This window comes from Neopelma chrysocephalum, unplaced genomic scaffold, assembly GCF_003984885.1.
Source record: "Neopelma chrysocephalum unplaced genomic scaffold, ASM398488v2 Primary Assembly neopelma1_60, whole genome shotgun sequence".
NCBI classification, from domain to species: domain Eukaryota; kingdom Metazoa; phylum Chordata; class Aves; order Passeriformes; family Pipridae; genus Neopelma; species Neopelma chrysocephalum.
Genome location: NW_020897715.1, coordinates 4,274,523 through 4,297,521, shown reverse-complemented (window position 1 = coordinate 4,297,521; position 22,999 = coordinate 4,274,523).

Sequence of the window (22,999 nt, the reverse complement as noted above, 5' to 3'; positions counted from 1 at the left end):
CATCCACCATCCCTGGTCCAGATAGGCCCACCTAGAGCATGGCAGTGCAAGGTGAGGCTTTGATGGGATGTAGGCGTATAGGCCCTCTATATAATAAAAATGCCACAGCAGAGTTTGTCTAGCCAAGATAACTGCTACTGCCTTTGGCCTGTATTGACATTTTAATGCAGAATCACTTCTGTGACAGAGAACATTACAGTAAAACCCAACGCTTTTAGGAGAGTGACATGTCTGAGAATCAACTCTAAATTGTCTGAAAGTATATCAGTCCCAGCAAAGGACTGAATCATCATTCTGAGCATGACTTTGATCAAATAATATAATGCTTAAACATAATGATTAAACAACATAACGCAAATAAGAATGATAATTTTGCAGATTCCTCCCACCTTCTCTAGGCTTGTGGTAATATTAAAGAATCAGGATTTGGCACGATTCTACTTGAATTTGCTACTGACCTTGTGGTTAAGCTAAACAATATAAATGCAGATTGAAAGTGGCTTCAGCTTTCAAATCTGAACTACAGACAGAAAAGTAATTTCAGTATGGTGGCAGTAAGTGGCATTTTGGACTTCTCTCTGTAAAACCACATTAAAAAAGCAGCACTTAGAAATCTATGGGATGGCTGACTGTCACAGTTACAATAGATCAGCCTCTATGCACCTCAGATCCTTGTCAAGGGGATGGGCTCATGTTCAGTGAGTTTCCACACCCCACTCACCCATATTGCCACCCCAAGATAAACTCCGTCAGACTGTAAATCCCTCCTGACTTTGCAGCAAAACCACACAAATCCCGTCCTGGGAAGATGCCTGTGATTTCACACGACTGCTCCTGGAACAGAAGGAGTACAGTGGCGTAATGAGACCAGGTGGTGCCCACCCTTCCTACCACTCTTCAGGGAGATGTGCCAAGGAAGCCAGCTTTCCTTCCTGTCTTTCCTGAATTGTGGGCTTAGCACCATGCCCACCTACCAACTTGGGTCCGTTCAGTGTACCATGATGAAGAGATACAGCTCTTCATGGCTTCAGAGTAAGAAGAGTTAGTTAATCTCATCACAGTTTCTATTCTCCAATGACAAGCCCAGTGACAGGAGCCTTCCTCAGCATACAGGGCACAAGAAGGCTCAAGGCCTCAGCTACAGAGGTGACAAACCTGCTTTTCCCATTTATTGCAGCACAGCAGCCTGCCTGCACAGAGGGATGGCAGTTCAGCATGGGGAAGGGGGGTCTTCTGCTCGGCTTGTGCCATCTCATACCATAAAGTTAACTGAGCCTTGGAGGAAAAAAGAGCTTAATAAGGCTGCTGTAATGTAGTCATGAGAGTTTGGGGTTTTTTCATCCAGATGGGGGAGGTTGTGGAATTCCGTTTAAAAAATCAGTTTAATATAAAATAAACGAGGAGCAAAAACCTCAACTGTATTTTATGAGCAGAAAAGTAAACCTTGCACAGTTTCTGGAAGGAGGAGACATACAAACCTAGTTTCTGGGAAGGATTTATTGCCCTACTTTAAGAGGAAGCAAAGACAGAGCTCTGAAGCCCCGAGGATATGGAATAAACACCCACATCCTCTGTTTTTCTTACTGGTTTGCTCTAAAGGGCTTTCCAATCGTTAGCCTGACTGTAAGAACTCATCTGAGGCTTGGGAACCAAAGACATTAAAAAAAAACCCAAACCCACAGCCGTTATGCATGGCAGTCTTGTATTGATCTTCCTAAAATCATGAGCCCTGGCATATGGCTTTGTGTGAGAGCTGTAACAAGGTTAGCTGAAAGAAGCAGCATTCTGCAGCATTCACAGTCCTGCGCATTCGAAACATGTGCTTGAGCAATGCAAGATCCTAAGACTTTAATATATTATGCATTCTTATCTGCCTTTCCATTTCAGGACCTTGAAGGTCTACTCACATCTCACTTCCAAGCACTTGGCTGCAGTCACATGGATACAGCTGCTTGTGATTCTGTGGTCAAAGCACCAGGGTGAGATTATCCAGTCCATCATCAGCCCAAATGAAATCCCTGAAGCTGCTGAGGCTGACACGGAGCAAAAGATCATATTGCCCTTTTCTCATTGTAAAATGGCCCTTAAAAAAACCCAAACCACTTCCATAGCATGCTTGTGAAAGAAAGAAATTCTGTGTCAGAAATCTTACCAAGTTAGCATACCTAAAATACATACTTGTTCAAAATGCAATGCCTGTGTGCAGGCAAGACACCAAGAGTCAGGGTTTTAGACTCAGAAATTATCATAAAGATTCATTTTTCCCCCAGAAAACTCCCTTTCTTAATCCGACATTAAGCAAAAACACAAACACAGCTAACACCTAATCAAACAATTTCTCTTGTTGGCTGGGAAGATAAAAAATGCTACTATTATTTCTATTTTGAAATAATTGGGAGTCCTTTGAGGTCTGCAGCTCTACAGAGCTTTATAAAATGCACAAGATTCTCATTAACATAGACTTTTATATTAAAAGTTCAAATTTAACTACACCACTCAGGAAGTGGTGCAAGTCAAAGGCCATAATAAAAATAGGCCTCTATCTCACAGTCAGCCACGTTAAGAGTACACACTTGTAGATGCATCTCTCTCTAAAACGATAGTAAACACCAAATACGTGCACAGTGTAGGTAAGTCAGTGTTTGCTGAATGGCATTTTAAATGGCTCCACATGCCTTTGACTGAACTACTCCATAATGTACACAATAAAGTCCTCAACATTTTGCTACTGTGTAATGTTTCTTTCAGTTTTATGGTGCAGCAGACTATCACACAACTCGAAAATAAACCCTGGCTCCATTAACACGAACCCATGGATTTGTTTATAAGTCTGCTCTGATTATTTTCTTCCAACCTGGCTACAGACCACATCAACTGTAAACTCTTTGAAAGTGATATTTTTTAATCTGTTTTGATGGCACTTAGGAAGGCAACTCTGGTCAAAAATCAGAGCTTCTTCAACAGTAAATAATTAGACCTCAATAAGCATAGTTAGCCTTTTCTTATCTGAGTGCAAAGGTCTTCATTAGTTTAAAATCAGCCAAGATGTTGTCTCTGTAAACATATAACATTTTTCATTTTGTTTTGCTTCCAGCTTAGGAGCGTTCAGCTCAGGACTTCATGAAAGTGGGGAGTGCATAGGTCTCAATATCGAAAAAGGAAAAGCAAGTTCTTTCAGGGGTGAATTAGACAGAGCTGTTCAGGCAGCTGGAAAAGAGAGCAGGGGAACCATGAAATATAAAAGCTGTTCTGCAGGGAATGAGGGCTGAGATGCATTGGAAACTTCATTCTGCTGCTGCTTTTGATGAAGAGAAAGCTGGTGTGACATCTGGCTCAGCCTACCTTAGCAATTAATGCAGAGTAATAAGTGTGGATCTGCTGATCAAAGCAATTGGTCCTGAGGCATCTCACGTCCCCATTATGACCTAAATTCAAGGTGTTTATTTCAGAGTATCTATAATCCAGCCTTCAGGGCTAAACAATTCAACTGCACGTACAGTCTGGCACTTTCACGAGCCAAGTGACCCCATCAAACCCTGTCTCACTCACACGCCACCCCTTCTAGAAAGTACTGCAGTGTCCTTTCCTCTGTCTTCTGTCACTGTGTCACTGCCCACTTCAGTTTGTACGCACATCATCTCCATTTTAAGCCTTCATGCCACAAAAATCTCTACTTCTGTCTTTCCTGGTGCTGCTCCTGAGTGGCACCACAAAGCCAGCTTCTCCACCCACCTCCCTGCTCCTCTTTGGACAGCGAGATCTCCAAGGGGCTGTGGGCCAAGGAAGGGAGATTAATCCTGAATGCAGTACCTGATGTCTGTTGTCCTGGGCTGTTTTTTCCCAAAGGATGGGGATGGCAGGATTTCCTCCTGGGTGGCCACCACGCCTTGCCTGAGTGTGACCACGGCCCTGGGAACACAAGCAGCTACACCACCCTGGCAAAGCTTCTGGATGTGAGTGGCCACAGCCCCCGTCATCAGCTGTGAGTAGACTCTGGTGTTCCATGTCACCTTTTAGGAGCTTATCCCTGGGATCAGTGGTAAAGCTACTGCCCTGAAGCAACTCATCATGCCAGTTCTGCCAGTCAACCATCACCCAGCTTAGAGTGGGCCAGACTGCCAGGGTAAGGTAGAGTTTGTCAGATAATTCTCCAGGCTCTCTTTTGTGGGAGCTGCTGACAGTGCTCACCTTCCCATCCTGAACTTAGATCAGAGAGACCCTAACTGCACTGACCACCAAGACTGCCTGGTCATATACGGGCCGTCGTGGACCCTCACAATTATAGTCATGGACATCCCTGCAGAAGGACTCCTGTCACCCATGGCATCTGCTCCCAGCCTTGGATTCCATAGCTCTGTTAGTATCGTTCTTTCCAAGCCCTCACCATGTTCGTGGTGGAAGTCAAATGGATGTTTCCAGCTGGAAGGGGAGCCCTGTGCCACTGACAAGGTGCCAGTCCTCCCATGGAGTCCAGCCCAGGGAGCTCATGGCTGTCACTGACAAGGGCCACAAACACACTGATCGCCCAGAGGGGATTGCATGGTTAATCACTGATGCTTTTGTCACTGTAGTAAATGTACTGTCAGTACAAAAGCATCAGAATGTTTGTCTCTGTCATCTTTCTCCACTCTGTTTCCTCAGAGGAGGACTTTCTACGCTCTCCTCTAAGATTTGCCTGCTCCACTCTCTCACTCCTGAGTAACGATCTACAAGCATGGAGCAACAAGGGTTACTTGGATTACACCTTCCTTGGCCCTTGGTGGTTTAGGCTCTTACATCTATGTCAGGCACTGGTGCACTTTTGAAACAGACCTGGCAGGTTCGTGTCCTCTGAAAGGGATCTATCTTATTCCAAAATCCCTCTGAGAAACAAACATGTCAGCAGGGGACATGGAGGCTCTCAGGTGGGTTGTTTCACATCCCCACACAGCAGTTCCTAACCAAACCACTAGAGTCACTGCGGTGTCTCTTTTACAGGTGTGAGACATAGTCAGCCTTTCCTGTCTTCCTCTCCTCTCCCTTTCCACCCCTAATGCCCACTCAGCAAGAAATGTTAGCACAACCCTCAAAATGCCAAGTGATTTTTCTGTCGTTCCCATCTTGAATCTGGAACAAGCTAAAAGTGGTTGAACCTAAGTCAGCTCAGCAGGAACATGGATCTGCTTTTGTCTGACAAACAATTACAGGTTTATTTTTTACCCTTTGGGCTGCCCTGAGTTTGCTCATGGCAACTACTTTCCCCATGTAACAAGCATACAGGACCAGCCTTTGAATTCAGGAGACATAACACCAAAAAGCAGAAGCTGCATTAGGTCTTATCCCTATCCTGGTTATGTGAATCCAGGACATGCAGTTTGTCAATGCTTTTATGCTTTTACACTATGCATTACAGTCATCTCAAATGAATCATCTCAACCCCAAATTTATTCATTTGGTCACAGGACTTGCATTGCTACATGATAGAGGTTTAAAATGAGGCAGATTGCAGTGGAGCAACCAAGGATGCAGTTGAAAGGGTCACTAGCTCTACAACAAGGACTCTGGTTCAAAACTGGGAGCCAGAGTACCAAATTAGAGCACATAGCTAGCAAATATTGGAGGCTTTGTGAGTCAGAAGAATTCAGTTCAAGGGTAAAACAAAGGAGGAATTTATACAGGCACCAGTTTAAACCTCTTGGTTAAAATACCTGGACGGTGAAGACATTTCTAAAGCTTTTGATGGCTGTCTCAGAAAGCTTCTTCAATAAACAATTAACATTTATTTGGTGCAAAGCTGCAGTGTTTGCCTCTTTTCTATTCTAACTGTAAGACAACATCTTCACCTCTATGCCTACAAGCGATTAATTAGATAGCTGGTGTGTGGATGCTGCTTATCACACCGGAGGAAAACTGGCAGCACACAAGGTTTGGGTGTGAGTTAGGACACCAGCCATCCTACACTCTCTCTGTGGGCAAGGAGACAGAGCTTCTGGGCTGAGTCGGGGAAGGCAGACCCAGATGTGTGTATCCCTCAGTCATGGCTGGGTGCCACAGAGGAGAGTAGATCCAAGCCTTCCCCAGGCAGGCACAGTCTCTGTGCTACCCATCTGCAGGCACAGGGCACCACAGGCTCTGGGTCACTCTGAGTAACTCCACTGTAACTAAATAGGAGCTGAATTTTAGAAATGCAGCACTGACAGGATAGGTGCAAGGTGGTGTAAAGGTATAAAACGTTAAGAGCAGAGGAAGGGGCAATCAAAATAAAAACTAAGGGTTCAAGCTGACTGTCAGTGTACTGCTGGAAGTGCCAGGAACGGTCTTTCTCCTTCCCAGGGAACCCTGATTGTAGCTTTGTAGAGAGAGACAGAAGGAGAAAAGAAAACATTGAGGTTGACTTGCAATTCCCAAGACATCCCAGCTAACTGATGCTCCACAACAATTTTGCCTTGTACTACAAGGCAAAAAGAGATTTTGCCTGCTGGTACCTGCCTCAAATGAGCCACAAGTGAGCCCTTCACCCAACAGTGTGATGCACAGCTGGGGAGAGAGAGGGACGGGGAGAAGTCCTTGTTTTGTTTGAGCAGATCAAAACACAGCAGGAAAATAAAGTCTGTCTAAAAATCCCTATTCTGCTGCCCCATTCATTAGAAGAAGGGTTTCAGACTAATGCTCTGTAACTCAACATTAATATGGAACTGAACCAGAAATAGTCACACATGTCAACTTATGGAAACCTCAGTAAGGAGAGAGACAAAAAAATAAATGTAATATGCACAACTTAAGATATCAGCATTTCAGGATCCTATTTTTAACCTCCTACAAATGCATTTACACATCCCACACGTTAGCTACATATTCTCTTTCCTAACACTAATAGGCCAACAATTTTCCCCATCGTATGGAATAAAAAGAACCCATCAACCACTCGGAAAAAAGCAAAGAGAGCATCATTTGGAGAGGCCTCAGGGTGGGGGGTTGTGACCCCAGGTTTACAAAATCGTGATGCTGAATGCAGAACAGTTATCCACCACTTTGTGCACAGCCAGAGTTTGAGGGCACCTGCTGAACCTCCCGGGCCATCAGTCCCTGGGAAAAGTAAGTGCATCTGTACACAGCAGGTGGTCACTGCACTCACTGCCTCAGGAGCCCAGGGGACAGACAGGACCATCAGGTCCAAAAAGGGACTAGAAGAATTCATCAACAGGTCCATAAATAAATACCAAAGGGACTAGGCAAGGATGTACCCTCAAACAGCCCAAATACAGCACAAGGGAACATGGGGAGGACAAGGAGGAAGGACTGCTGCTGGTGCTCATGTGCTCACCCTAAATGGCATCTCCCGCTGGCACTGTCAGAGTTGAGATGCTGGGTGGCAGAGATGGCCCATTAATCTGATTCAGGAGGCCATTTGTAATGTTACAAACAACCTTAGGGTGGGGGAGGGGAAGGAAAAAAAACCACACCGGTCTCTGTGACTGCAGAAAGTGAGGAAGGCAAAGAGAGCACTTACACTCCTGGGAGCTTGGCAGTGCTGGCCACCCCAGGAGCTGCCTAATTACAGCATTAAGCCCATTCCCCCTGGAGCACTCTGCGGTCAGCCAGCACTGGGAAGCACTGGGGAGGTATATTCATATGGGCTGGCAGCAGAGATCATTGGCGTGGTCATTTTGCTGCTCTCATCTCCTGCTCTATGTGCATTAGAAAATTAATATGAAAATTTAAATTATGGCAGTTCTGGAGCAGGAATGGGTACTGAAAGAGAGGAGTAACACAACAGTGCTGACATGGAATAAACTCTGAGCAGGGGAAGGTTAAGGGTGTGAGTGGTTAGTGTTCCCTTCACTGATCAGATTTAAATGCAGCAGTGTGGGAGCGATGGAAGAACAGGAGCAGCCATACCTGACACTGCTCAGGAGTGCCGTGCCTCAGACATTGCTGAGCTAACGATTTCCTTCTCCCCCAGGTGCAGATCCAAGTCCAGGACGAGTGAGCTGCCGTGGCCTGGGTCATCTGGCCACCACACAGTGGCAAAGAGATGATCTATCAGTGCTGAGGTGGGTGGATGCCGAGTAGTGAAATCTGGGGACCAGCTGCTGAACACCGCTGTTGCAGATGGCTTTTGTGATGCTACAGTTTAGACTAGAGATTAATAAACCTGTCTCCAAGTAGCCGCTAGGAATGTGACAGGGCAGACCTTGTTTCTTTGCTTGCATCCCTCGTGTTGACCACCCAGCTATATGATGTGATCACCTATGCTGTCACTTTTGATTCACACCTGTGTTTGCATGTGTAGTTGCTCTCTCCCTACCAACAAGGGCCTTCTGACACTAAAAAGCCTTTGAATGTGGAGTTGTCTTTTTTACATAGTCTTTAAGGTACTGTGGCATTCAAATCCCATTTAAAACCCCATGCTCTAATAAGATTTGTAGTCAGCAGGACCAAGGCAACTTTACAAATAGAACATGAGAAAATACCTTGGTCTTTTTAATAACAGGTCTCTCTGCTGGTGCTACCTAAAGGCAGAGAGATGCTATATTTGCAGTTACCAGGCAACTGCCAGAAGTTAAATTCTCCTTTGGGCTTTACCCAGTGGACTTGTCAGGGAAGGCTTCCTGGCCCTGAGAGGAGATGGGGAGGCTGGAAGACTTAGGGAAGGAAGACCAGGCTCAGGAAGCCTGAAGATGATGAATTCCAGACTAGACTCTCAGATTTCTCTCCCTTTCTTGTCTCCACAAGAAGACATTAGCTGGTCCATTGTTAAAGATGCTGGAGCTGTGGGCTCATTCACCACTGCGGTAGTCAGAGGTGGGCATTAAACACGCAGCAGGGGTTTTTTTTCACCCCTACTGAAGTACATTATGACCAAGGTCATAATGCCTTAATGCCTCAACAAGGGCAAGTGTACGGTCCTGCATCTGGGGAATAATAACCCCAAGTACCAGTACAGGCTGGGGGCTGACTTACTAGAGAGCAGCTCTGTGGAGATGGACCTGGGAGTCTTGGTGGATGACAAGTAGCCCACGAGCCAGCAGTGTGCCCTTGCAGCCAGGAGGGCCAATGGTGTCCCGGGATACATTGGGAAGAGTGTGGCCAGCAGGTCCAGGGAGGTGAACCTCCCCCTCTACTTGGCCCTAGTGAGGCACATCTGGGGGAATGCTGTGTCCTCTTCTGGGCTCCTGAGTACGAGAAAGACAAGGAGCTATTGGGGAGGGTCCAGCAGAGGCCACAAAGATGATGAGGGGTCTGTAGCATTTCTCTCATGAGGAGGGACTGTGTGAACTGGGCCTGTTTAGTCTGGAGAAGACTGAGGGGGGATCTCATCAGGTCATGCAAATGTCTCAAATGTGGGGTGCCAAGAGGATGGTGCCAGACTCTTTTTGGTGGTTCCCAGTGATAGGACAAGGAGCAATGGCCATAAACCAGAGGACAAGAAACTCCACCTCAACATTAGGAAGAATTCCTGAGGGTGTCAGATGACTGAAACAGGCTGCCCAGAGAGGTCATGGATTCTCCTTCTCTGGAGATATTCCAAACCCACCAGGACACATTCCTGTGTCATCTGTTCCAGGCAACCCTGCCTTGGCAGAGGGGTTGGACTGAATGATCTCCAGAGGTCCCTTCCAACCCTAACAATTCTGTGATTCTGTGAGGTGCTGCCACTGTTACTGATGGGCTCAGCCTTGGCCAGCAGTGGGTCCATCTTGGAGCTGCCTGTCTCTCTTGGACACTGGGGAAGCTTCTGACACCCTTTCAGAGAAACTACACCTGTAACACCCCCGCTACCAAAACCTTGCCATGCAAACCCAATACAACCTGTCATCTGTAGGGGGGCTACCACAGTACCCTGAAGAAAATACACCCCCTTTACGTGGTTTAGTTTAATTTTTTTCAAAAAAGGAACTGAGTAGCAACAAGATCAGGCTATTGCCCCAGGAGCAACAGGTAATTCTCTGACTAAAGCAAGGCAGCAGGTCAATGAAAATATGTTGGCTCAGTGCATGAGAGTTTTCCCTGATCTCAGCGGTGGGATGACTCACAGTGAGATGGGGCTGAGACAGAGCTGCAGAGTAAATAAATCTATTAGCCAAGCAGGGGGCACATGAGAGTGGATTTTTCACTCAACAGCTTAGGAAAGACAGTGTACTTCCAGGGATTGCATCGAAAAACAGAGACACCACAGGGAGACTGTCCCTGGCAGCTGCTATAACCAGAAGCCATGTGCCCTCTCCAGCAGGGAATTGTGGTTTATGGGCGGGGTGAAAAGGAACAGTGACCTTCCTGTCACTTAAAGGCCTGTTACGCTCTTTCCTGGCAAGTGGCCGTCAGAAGCACTGCCAAAATTATTGACTCTCCAAAGAGCTGATGTCTCCACAAAAAATCCGAAGGGAAGGGGAATGTAGTGGGTCGACCTTGGCTAGCTACCAGGCATCCAACCAGTCACTCTCTCACTCTCCTTCCTCAACAGGGCAGGAGGAGAAAACAACATGACAAATCTCATGGGAAAAGATAAGGACAGGAGGATAGTTACCAGTTACTGCCATGGACAAGCAGTAATTTAATTTGTGGACAATTAAAATACAGCTGGATGGTGAGAAAGACAATAATGAAAATATCTTCCCCTTTCCCCCATTTCTTCCCAGGACCAACTTTACTCCTTTATCCCCAACTCCTCTGCCTCCTCCTTGCTCCCCACCCCAAGTGTTGCAGGGAAATAGGGAATGCGGGGCTGTGGTCAGACCTAATGGCTCCTCTCTGCCACTCCTTCCTCTGCACACTCTTCCCTTCTCCAGCATGGGCTCTCCATAGACTGTAGTCCTTCAGGAAATACCCATCTGCTCCGCCTTGGGATCCTCCATGGCTGCAGGGGATCCCTGCTTGGGTACATGGAGCACAGCAGAGGCACCCCCTCCCCAAGGGATGCACCCCGGGTTTGCCATATTTACCTGTATCTCAGAGAGCTCCAGGGAGGTGGAAAAAGACACTGAGAAGTCTGGATCAAGGTTCCTCAGGCAAAATATTTCCATTTTTTGAAAACAAAAAAGAGATGTCAGCAGGAAAGACAAGAATCCCAAATCCATGTTTTCTCTTCAGAAAATAAAATTTCTGTTAGCAAAAACCTAAGTCTGACCAAAGGCTCTGCCAGCATTGATGCTGGCATGGAAAAGTTCCTTCTTTGCTTTTTGGTCATGTCCTTTTATCCTCTAACTCAGAAAAACGAGGTATAAGATGTCACTTGCTCTGTAAAGGCCTGAATAAATACTGCCAGACAGATGTATAATGAGGTTTATTTAACAGATCCTTTTGCACTTCACATGTTTCCACAGCCAAGTGTGCATGTGGAATCCATCCATTTCACAGGAAGCCCATAATACCCACTTGAATTTAAAATACACACTTAGGAAAAAATTGCACTGTATCTTAATAACTTCAGCGGATTTTGGAGGTCAGGAACACGGGTAGACAAGTGGCTGTGTTAGCATCAGGCAATAATTCCCTTTTGTAAGGTCTAGCAGCACATGTGGTCCTTGAACTGTTGCAGCAGAGTGTTGATTTTCCAATCTTGAGTGGGCCTTTCCTGACCAGAAATGAGCAGTTGTAACAAACTGTACTGCAATTTAGTTAATCAAACAAACACCCACTTGACACTGCTATTTTCACTAGTGACTCGTTAATACCTTTGGTCAAATCCTGTGCATAGTGCCAGCAGGGGATGGATTAAGCAGTAATTCAGAGTTCAAGCCAAGGCTCATTTGTGTAACTCATTTGTGTAGCATCAAGGTTACCCATGTAGCTGCCAAGCTTCACATCAGAGTGAAGAGAGAAAAGGAATAGCCAGCACAGTCCAAGTCATCCCTGAACCACTTCAGTCGGGAGATTTCTGATGGCATCCCTTTATTTACAAAACTACAGATTTTCTTTCCTCGGTGCTCGCAATGAAAGATAGATATGGAAAAACACTCCTGACATCTTCCATATGTCCATGTGCCTTCCAGTGGGGCTGGGAGATACGTGTGAACAATTTCTTCTGGCAGGACACAGCTTTCACAGAGGTCCTGGTCACAAAAGCAGCCCCAGGGCACCTGCGTCTCCCAGATGCAGGGTCACTCCTGAGGCTGAGTCACTTCATCCCTTAGTCTTGGCACTGACTGAAAATCTACTCTGTTTGCAGTCTGCAGGGATGTTCCCCAGCCATGCATTCCCAGGCTGCTGCCTGAGATCAGGTGGAGAACACTCTTTTAGGAGTTCATTTCTCTGGCAACCTGTATTTGTTGTCCTGTTTTCAGATGATTTACACGATCTTTTCACCATTATTCAGTCAATGCTTGATTAATCTTGTTTACAAACCTTTATATCTAAATAATTTGTATATTTCTTTTCCCGTAATATAAACAAACTTCAAAGCAGGTATCACAGCATAATAATTATTATTACATGGGCAGCTCATGTGTGTAGGAGAATATTTCATTATGCCTTCAGCTTCTTTTTACTCTCAAGACAAAAGATGAAGGAATCAGGCTATCCTGGAGGTGTCAGGAGCAAAGATTTTGTTAAGCAGCCCCTATTCAGGCATAAGACAGTAGGTTGGTAAGACAAAATATTTGGGTTTCTCTTTTTAGCATATGCAGGTGATGGGCATGGAAGGCTCAGAAGGCTTTGAGATGCTTGTTGACTGCATCAAACTTGTCAGAAATAATAGACTTGTAGGAAACCAGGGTAACCCTGACTGCATATTGCCTTCTCTTTTAGGGTTGAGTAGGTTAGTGATTTACACCTGCACATTGTGGCAGGCAGAATGGGAACTTTAGACAAAGTTTATGAGGGAGACCTTCCTGTTCAGTCACAAGGTGCAGAAAGGATTCCCTTCCTTTCTAAACTCCTCAGAGAGGAGCCTGGCTGTGGCTGGATCCAGTTCTAATCCCAATCCCAGATCTGGCCAACCATTTATGTCTACAGGATTATTTAGGTGTACTTGAGCCTTTATATGACTTTGTCCCACAGGAATAAGGATGGCAAACCAAATATATTTATAGAAATAAAATAAATTATTTATTTAAATTGATCATGATGATTATTATTAGCCTAAAAGATCTTAATGAGAATTATTTACTACACAGTATGAGTAGCTATAACTATTACTATGGTGCACTATTTTGTAAGCAATACTGAAGCAGTTGTATTAAAGGTAGCAAAACAAATTATTAAGTAGAGGTTGATGGGCAAAACAAACAAACAAACACCCCCCCACCCTCTACATGCACACACGTACACATTATCAGTGGTATCACCTGCTGGTTCCTTTATCAGGTACTTCGGCTGTTACATCCTCACCTGTGCCAGTTTCTATCAGTTAGGAGACATTGTTCTTCCTCAGGATGTTTAACTTTGGGGTTGATGAGTCAGGCTGGTTTCAGCATTCTTTAACACCAAAAGCAGAGTGACCCTCCCCTTCTCAATTACCACTGACAGCTTTGCAAATAGGGTATTGTTTGAGCTCCTTTATCCACCCCTCCGGGCAGAGCATCCTGCCACATACATCACCGCATGCAAAAGCCTGCCGGAATCCAGAAGGTATCACAAGGATGTGTTAGATCCATGCGAGGAGGCCAGTGTTTCCTACTACTCTGCTGCCTTCGTGGCTTAGTGACTGCCTCTGCCCAGTCTGAGTTGAAAGGAAATAAGCTTCACCTCAGCACCAGCAGCTTGAACCCGCAGATGCTGTGGGAACCCATCGGAGTATCAGTTTTTCCGTGCCACGGCCTTGGTCTGTTGGTGTTGTTTGACATCGGAGCCTGGAGCAGGTTGCTGACACGAGCCAAACAGTGTAAGTAATGTACACAGTCATCTGTTTGGGTTTGCTTGTCTCGAGAGACAGGATTCTTGAAAATCCATGATGTGCTGTCTTGAGGTTCAGCATGATTGTGGATACTGGTAGGAAGCCTCAGAAAAGGAAAAATATCATAGTTTTAACAGAATAGGGGACTGATATGGTGGTTGAAGAAAGGGGGGGACTTTCTGTCTCGTTAAAGCATAATGGTTACAAAATGTGAGACTCCTGTGTCTCTAAATTACTGCTTACTGAGGCACTTCAGTGAATCAATCTCTGCAAATAGCTATCCCATTTTAACTTCTCTCTAGGCATCCGCTAACCCGGCCTCCTGCTCTGACTCTGAATGCAGGAATTGGCTGCCACTGGCTACTGAATTATAGGCTCCAGCATCATGACAGTGACATTTCATAACAATGAAAATTAGCCTGGGTTTAAAATGGGAAAAGGAAAAAAAGGAGAAATCATCTGAGAGGAGAAGGATGATTTTCCTTCCAGTTTCCGTACATGTGACAGTATGGCACCTTCTAAGGCAGCGTGAGCAGGACTCGGTGCCAACACACTGAGACGAGCCTCCTACCACTTCTCACGAAACTGCAGGCGAGAGGGCTCCCCTCCAACAGTCGAGCAACATCATGAGGCCGGTTATTGGAGTCCAAGTGTAATTTTACCAGCTGCTGGCATTCCGGAGGTGTGCAGTGGTGTATTGCGCATGCTAAGGACACACAGTGGTGTTGGCTGATCCTTCGTGTCTCTTTACAAATCACATTCCAGTAAACTGAGAGAGGGAAGTTTTAGGGATCAGGGAAATGCTGCGAGCACCTCACAGCATCAGCCCTGAGCCACCTTTCAGGCACTGGTGCCAGGGTCATTGCTGCCAGTGGCAAATCCAAGCTGAGAAGGGTTTGTCACATGCAGGTACATATTTCTGTCTCCCTGCAATCTTCTCCTCTGAGTCCATACAACAGCTCATGGGGACACAGCTTTGAGAAGATTGCAGAACCGATCCAGCTGGAAAGTAAACCAAGCAAAACATACTGTGAGGATTTAAAAAAATATTTCATCTATTCTATGCAAATATTAGATATATGAAATTATATATTATGTCATATATCATTACTATGTATGTTTTCATACATGGAAGTCTATATTTTTTACTATACCTGCCCGAACATCAAAACTTGCCGTTTTTAACCCAGTTGAGGTTAGTGCCATGGCTTAACTTCCTGTGAAGCATAGCATTTTTAACACACTCATATTTCACAAGGCCTCTGCAGTGCACTGTTGCAAGTTCTTATTGGTCTCTGGCACTGCCTTCCAGCTGGGAGTTCAGGTCAGATTCTGCCACCTCACAAACACACAGCCCAATAGCCAGGACACATCCTCCCCAGCAAGCACAGCCCTGCTTTTGAAGCCAGAGGTAAAGAGATCATGAGTCTTTAGAAACAGCTCATTAGAATGCTGGAATTATGCATAAGTGAGTAGGAATCTTAAAGATTATGTTCTTTTTTTTTTCTTTCAAATTATTGATACTGCAATCTTCTATTAATTTCCCTGTAATTTGTATATGCACTTAAGAGTACATATACCCTTCATCCATCTTGTCAAGCACATACACCCAGGATTTTCCCAGGAAGAGACTGAGAGCACAACCCAAGGTTAGTAGAGGAAGCTGCAGCAACACCCACGATCACAGGGAAATCTGATGCTTCTCCATCAAATACATCAGAGTTTTGTGACACAGGAGGCACACGGACCTTGTAGCTTCACAGCTTTTTTTCACCCCCTCCATTACTTGAGTGGAAGTGCTTCAAGCACACCACTGAAAATGTCAGAGAACAAATCAATATCACGGAGAGGGGAGTGCTGTTGATGCACTGCTGTATCACATGTGAAGGGAGGGACTCCTGTCTGCTGCGGCTTTGCTGCTGTAAATGCTACAGCCTGACACTTTTCCCCTAGGGAAGAGAGAAGCGTTGGGATTTTAGTCTTACTGTAGCTAAACATCCTCACTCTAATTCAGCTCAAAGCTCAGAAACCATGACAAACCGTCTCCAGAGTGTGCCATAGCAGGCAACCAGAGTGCTTGTTTAGGAAGGACAGGAGTGACTTTCATATACTTGGAAAAAGCCTGGGTTGAAAATAACAGTTTTCAGTGGATTCATGGAATTCACTACCTGCTGCCCCAGAAGACACATCTTGCCTGCAGCAAAGAAGGTCAAAGCTCTGTGCCCACAGCAGCTGGGGAGAAGAAGGGACTTTCATCCACCCGGGAAGATGGAACCCAAATGGGCAGCTTCTGAAGGGTAAAAATGCAGCAGCAGCAAGTGGGAAGCTCTGCTGGGCTTTGGGACAAAATGGTCTGAAGCAGAATTAGAAAAAATCCAGTAAAAACAAGTCAGTGGTTCATACTTCTCAGCACAGTTGTGCCAGACTCCTGCAAATTCAGATCAGGGGCTGTGAGAGTGTTTTGTCACTGTGTCCCCCAGCTCTTTGTCGCTCTGTAGGTACCCAGTTAAGCAGTTAACTAACACAGGTCTTTCTCACAGGAAAAAAACAAAGGGAAGGGTCTGTCTTCAACAGAAAACTTTGCCATGTGGCATTGTCTTGTTTTGGTAACATAAAAGGGAATTCTGACAACAAACAGTTTTGGAAGATGAAGAGGTTTTTTTTCCCATTTTTTTTAACATCCTGCTACTTACCATTACTTGGCAATCTTCCGTTATGCTTCCCTCATGTGCTAAGCCTACCCATTTTATACTATCTGTACATTTATATACTGCATAAATACATATACTTAAATATATATATACATTTTATACTCCCAACTATTTCTTTGCTTTTGATCTTATAAATATTTTTCACTTGCTTTCCAGAGTTTTTATGCTTCTTTGTGCTTTTGCACATTATCTTAGATTTTTCCGGGCTTTGTTCTGATGTGGACCACGACCAAGCTACACGCAAAGCCTTGGAGCACGTTTACCTTTACCTCACTTCTGGATTTCATTTCCCCCACACCCTTGACAGCATTCTTCATGTGTTTCTTGGCTGGCAATAATATACTTTGGATGCAAATGCTTGATGACTCTGCTGAAGAGCTGGACAACAAGAAACTTCCCCTACTGAGCTGCCGTGGCACTCCCAGGCAGCCCCTCCTGTTCCTCGAAGGAAGGACATGGGCTGTCGGGCTGCTGGGAGATGCCCTCCACCCATGCCCAGCTCCGCAGGCTGCAGCAGAGGTGTCAAGCCTGAGGCTGGCAGGTGGCCACGATCAGGGGTCCCGTGCCCTGGGAAATGCCCCACACCATTTCTGCCCCCACACCACGGGCTTGGCTGCCCACTGCTGCCCACACTGAGCCTTCAGCTCCGCCACGTGTGTCAGTGCACCTCCCTCCCACGCCCCCGGCACACATGTGTCTCTGCTCAGGAGCATCACTGGATACTATAAAGAGTGCTGGTGTTCTCTCTGGTGTGTTTGAATCCATTGTCAGAGTGACATCAGCTGGGAAAGGCTGGTACTGGAGCAGGACTTTCTTTCAGAGAAGTTTCTTTCCACTGAAAACTAAGTTCTGCCTACAGTACATAAAAAGACACCTCAGCTCTTCTGAAATCCAAAAATCTTGGGCAAATTACTACTTTCCATAATCTGAAAGCAAACAATGACCTTCCTCTTCAAGAGCATTACCCAGATTAATACCAAATGAAGTTGTACTTTAATTATTCATCATCACTGTAAATTCTTCATAGATGAAATGAGCAAGAGCAAAGTGGAGCACAGCAGTGCAGCTGAGGGACAGAGCTGGGCACAGGGGGGTTTCCTCTTTGACTCACACGGGAATGAAGATTCAGAATCAGCTCTTGTGAGGGCTGGAGGTGACAATTTTCTTACAGAAGGGCTGGCTGCCTGGTATGTTTGTTTTTTTTCTGGTCCTTCTAGAGGTAGTAACTATATTTTAATGTTACATTAAGTCTACAAGCTTCCCATTACAAGGCAAGGCAGTTGCAACACAATACTACGTGATTAACACGTTTATAATAATTTCTGTTTCTGGCTACCAACACATTATTATGGAAAAACCTAATGTGTTTCATATCATGTGGGCATAAATCAGGATTATATCTCTTTCTGAAAGATATCAACGATTGCTGTAAAGTGCCATGGACAATTCTGGCATATACAGATGGGCAGGAAATACAGCAAGATTTCTTATTTGGCAAGAAAGCATGAATATTATATTTCTGAGTATTTGATAGATGTGGGTGGAGAAATCCTTCTCAAAGAGGAAGATAAGTAAAGAAATTCTTGGAGGCTCAGATCAGCATTGAAAAAAGTTTCTTTTTCTTGGGGCAGCAGACTAACATTTATGAAATTTTTCAGCCAAAAATCTCCATAGGTGCAGCTGAGCTCATCTTTCGGGAAAAGAAGGTCTTTGAGCTCTTACTATGACATTTGCTGCTCTTACATCTATTATTAATTTGCTGAACCACCACTACCAGGGTTTTGGATTAGGATTTTGCTTAATGACTAAAGTTTTCAGCAAGCAACCACATATTTTCTCTGTCTAAGATAAGCCTTGCAAAGGGAAATTGCCCCTTTTCCATACAGAAAACTGATTGCCCTGAAGGTCACAGGGGAAAAATGCATTTTCTAGACAGAATCTAATTTAAGAGACGATGGAAATGTCCCCTGAAAACCAGTCTGCACGCAGCATGTCTTCTGGAAGAAGGGAAAAAGCTGAGCTTTCCAGGAGAACATCACTCCTGGACTTGTTTTGGCACCAATGCCCTTTGGCAAAAAGGCAGGTGCTGAGCCAGCACACTCCCTGGGACCACTGACAGGAAAGGGGAGTACTTTTGCCTTCAGTTCTTCCATTTCATTGAAGACTTTCCAAGGTGATATAAGTAAAGGGAAGGGGCAAAGTGCTTACTGGAGTAAATAGCTTCAGTAATTCCCAAACTATTTGTGAAAGTCAGATTGAGTTGGTATGAAGTTTGTTAGTTTCTCTGCAGTGAACAAACTTTAATCTTGCTCCTGTTTGAAATAAAATTGTCAGTGGTATCTCAAGCAATGGAAAACTGCAGCAAAAATGTAGAGCATTACAATATGCTTCTCTTTAGTGAAAGCTCTTCTACAATCACAAGGCCAAATACAGTTAAAAAACCCCAAAACACAAGAGCCTCCAGTAGGCAGAAGCTTCAGGATTGAAGTCTCTAAATGGGTCACTTAAAATACTTCTCTGGATAAGAGTGTACTATAACTGTGTTGGAAGCTGTCTACTCCCTGGCATCACTGCTCCCCAGACATATCTGTTAGCTGATATTGAAAATAATTCTGCATAGGATGCCCGAAGTTTAATCATGGCAGGTTTGCAGAACCCTTCACTGAAACCCAGATAACGAGAGATGACATGGCTCTAGGTGTGCATTGTTGAAAATGATAGAGGGAATACTCATTTAACTGTTTACTTCCTGGCCCAAGGGCATAATCAATGCCGGTTCCTTCGGTCAGCAGCCAGCGAGGATAAAATCAAGAACTACCTTGACACCATCTGGTTTAGTTACAGAAGCTCTGTGGGAGAGGGAGCCAACAGGACACAGTCCCTTGGCAGCACCAGGCTGTTCCCAGCCAGTAGCTACGGCTCTTACTGCACTTTTCTCAGAGCTGCTTCAGCTGAGTCAGGAGTTTCTTTGCTTCCCTGCATTTTTATTTTTCAGTGGATGGCTCTGTTTCTATCCCTTCTGGCTTACCTTGCACCTTCAGCCAACATCAGTGCTCCACCTGCATTTATATTCAGTCTGTTTAATAACTCCTCCAGCCCGATAGCTGACATTTCTGAGCAGCTTTACACCTCTAAGGAAGAAGTTTTTATTTTTTCCCTCAATTTGTTCTCTTCAGCCAGATCTGACTTAATAGTAATTAAAAAAAAATGAAAGCACTCCCTGGTTTTGGCTTTCTCTACTGCACAGTGAAGTCCCAACGGTGCAATTCTATCTGAGCAAGCAAAGCCTGGGGACACACACCTTCCCCTACGTATGTATGTAATTTATTATTTATATATTTATTTTAAGATATTTATTTATATATTTATATCTATATGTATGTATATTTATAAACTTGTACAGCACTTTTCTTTTGGGAAATGTTCAGTCCCTCAACTCAGGCCAGTTTTACTTCAGCCCTGGGCAAAGCCCCTTGATTACTCTGGCAGAGCATCCAGGCAAAGCTCCTCTATCCTCTGTACCTGCCAGCATGGTCTAGCTCACCTTCTGGTCCAGGGCAAAAGTCTATTGCCACCTGTCTGTTTTTATCAGCTTTTTACAAAATTAATTCCTACTGCTATTTTCAGTTTAGTGTCCTAAACCAGCTATGGGCAGGGTTCTGTGCTCTGGCTCGTTACTGCCCCTCCTTGAAGAACTATCCTTTTGATAAAGTATTTCAGTGAAACTAATTGTTGAAACCTGTTTTCCAAAACAACAGAGGCCTTTCCATTCTGACACATGCAGGCCCATGAATCACAGCTCTCTGTTTTTTTTCCTGCTTCTCCAGCTGTGCAAAATTCACCAAGTGGCCACAACAGCGTACTGTCGATTGCAAAAAGGTTGAATTAGGCTTTATTTTCCTACCTGGGCACACTAATTTGGGCATGATCACACTGACCCAGCTCTTCAGTTTCACAGAGCTTGTTTTTCTTGCTCGTAACCCTTTAGATGTAACTGGCCCATGGGTGGAAAAGTTAGTAGAGCAAGAAAGACAGACACCAATCTTCTCCATAAAAACTCCTCTACTCTAAACTATCCCCCAGGTGATTTTTTTCTTCTCATTCTTACAAAGCTCACTTTAGATCTGGTGAATTATTCCTGAGGACAAGTTCAAGCTCCTGTTACAGCTTCTAGTTCCTTGTTGGGTACAGTTCAGGTCATCTTATTAATTTATGGTTCTTAGCCAAGCTGCTTCCCATCAGTTCTGCCTCCCTCAGCTCTTTTTATGGGACAAGAGCCAGGAAAGACTCAAGTTTCACAGTGAGTTTCACATCCTCTCTGACTGTCCCTGACCTCCCTTTGCTGCTCTCAATGGGGACATCAAAGTCCCGAGGTGGGTATTATGGATTCCCACATGGAGCACTTTCTGTGGAGCCAAACGGGCTGGACGCCGCAGGATGTGGGAGTAACATGGCTTTGAGTTTCTGGAATAAAATGTTGCATTGATGGAGGAAAAAAATTAATATCTTTTCTATCCTAACCCTGAAGTTTGAAGAACTGCACCCTGCAGGTGTCTAATTAATGTCTGGTTAATCTCATTAAATCTCAGCTCTCACATTCTCACTCTTCCAGATTAACTTTTGTTTGCAGCTTTCACCCTGACAAGAGCTGTATAAAACATGCCGATTTCTCATTGCCTTCTGCAGCTGAAGGTTTATGCAAACCCAGTTCCTGTGAAGCAGCTCCTGCAGAGCCCTTGAAAATGAGAATATTGAAAAACCGAAGCTTACCAGGATGAAGGGGGAAACAGCTAAGTCACATATTTTCATCCCAAATTACCTCTCCCTAACTGGGAGAAATTTCTAAAAAATAACAAATCTAATTTCTAAGAAACACTTTTAATGCCATCCATGTTTGCTTCCATTATAATCAATAATTGATATATTACATATTCTTCCATATAATTTATATAATTTGCTTTTAGTCTACTGAGATGGGGGTATTCTACCTTGAGCAGTGAATTCTGACAGGTTGGGCCCATAGACTAGAAATACAGGTCTTAAATGCTAATTTCTTACATTTAGGTTACAAGGCAGGTTGCAAAGGTAAGAAATAAAAAAAGATGTTTTAAGATTTCAGATCTATTATGGACAATGTGGGTTTTTTTACTACCAAAGACTCCCAGCTCATTTAAATAATTAGTAGAAAATACTTGAAGCAATTCAATAGACAAAATTAAATGTTTCCACAAGTTTTCTCACTCCCAAAAGCTGTGCTGAACTAAACAAGCATTTTTTCATGACATTTCTAAACAACTGTTTCAACTTCTGCAACCTGAAAATGACTATAAACTAAATTTTTATTACCATCTGGTGTCTAGCAGACACTGTTTTATAAGTAAAGAACGGTTGGACAATGAAAAACTAATGCTCTGCAGGGAGTTTCAGCTTTTCTGGTAACAGACGACCATTTACATTCCAACTGTTTCCGATACAAAGTTATCTCCTCTTCTAAACTGACTTAATTTTTATTAAGTAACTCCACGAGTAAGTTGCTTAAAACCATGATCAATCATTAATTCTTTGGATTCTTTCTTTCCCATCACAGCCGGTTACGACAACACCTCCTACAAAAAGAACTTCCGTGGATGCTGTGTGCCACGAATCACAAACCCAGCAGCTGATACCTGTTTTTCAAAGTAAATGAGGTTTGTGGCTCACAGATCTACCTTCTGGTACAACTGCCATTAGCACCATTTAATTCTGGTTTCCAGAAGATCGGCTGCACAAGTAAAAGACAATTTTAACTAAAGGCAGACCCTCAATACTTCTTTCTCCCTCCTCAGCACTTTTTAACTTTAGTTTCAAATCATTAATGGCTGAGATGTCAATAAAATTACAAGATGATAAAATTTCAGTTTGGTGCCTGATTAGATTCTGTGGCCTCCAATTCTGAAATAATGATGCAAAATGTCACCGAGTCAAATATGTCTAATGCATGGGGTTCTGCATTACAACCCTCAAACCCAGTCAACCATTAATTCCTCTCCTTTAGTTATCTCTTATTTAGCATCATTCGTTTAATTAAGAATCACCTAAAAAAAAAATTATACAGTATCAACCCAAATACATTGTAGCAGTCTTGATATAGATATATTAAACCCACAACCCTTAAGAATATGTATGATCATGAAAGACAAAAGACTCCAGTGTAGTCAGTAAAAATATTCCCCTTAAACCTTTGTGAATGGACCTTGTAACGCTCTTCTTTATCAGGCAACAGAGTTCCATGTCAGCTTATTTCGCTTGCAAGCTGTTTGAAGTAATTCCCTACATTGCTCCAATAACAATTTCCGTATGAGAATAGGAATTCCAAAACAAGCTCACACTGGCATAAAGATATTAATAGCTATAAACACAAATAAAAGGTCCTCAATTAATACAATACCAAACATTTGTTAAGCACACTTTAAAATCATGGAATCATTTAGGTTGG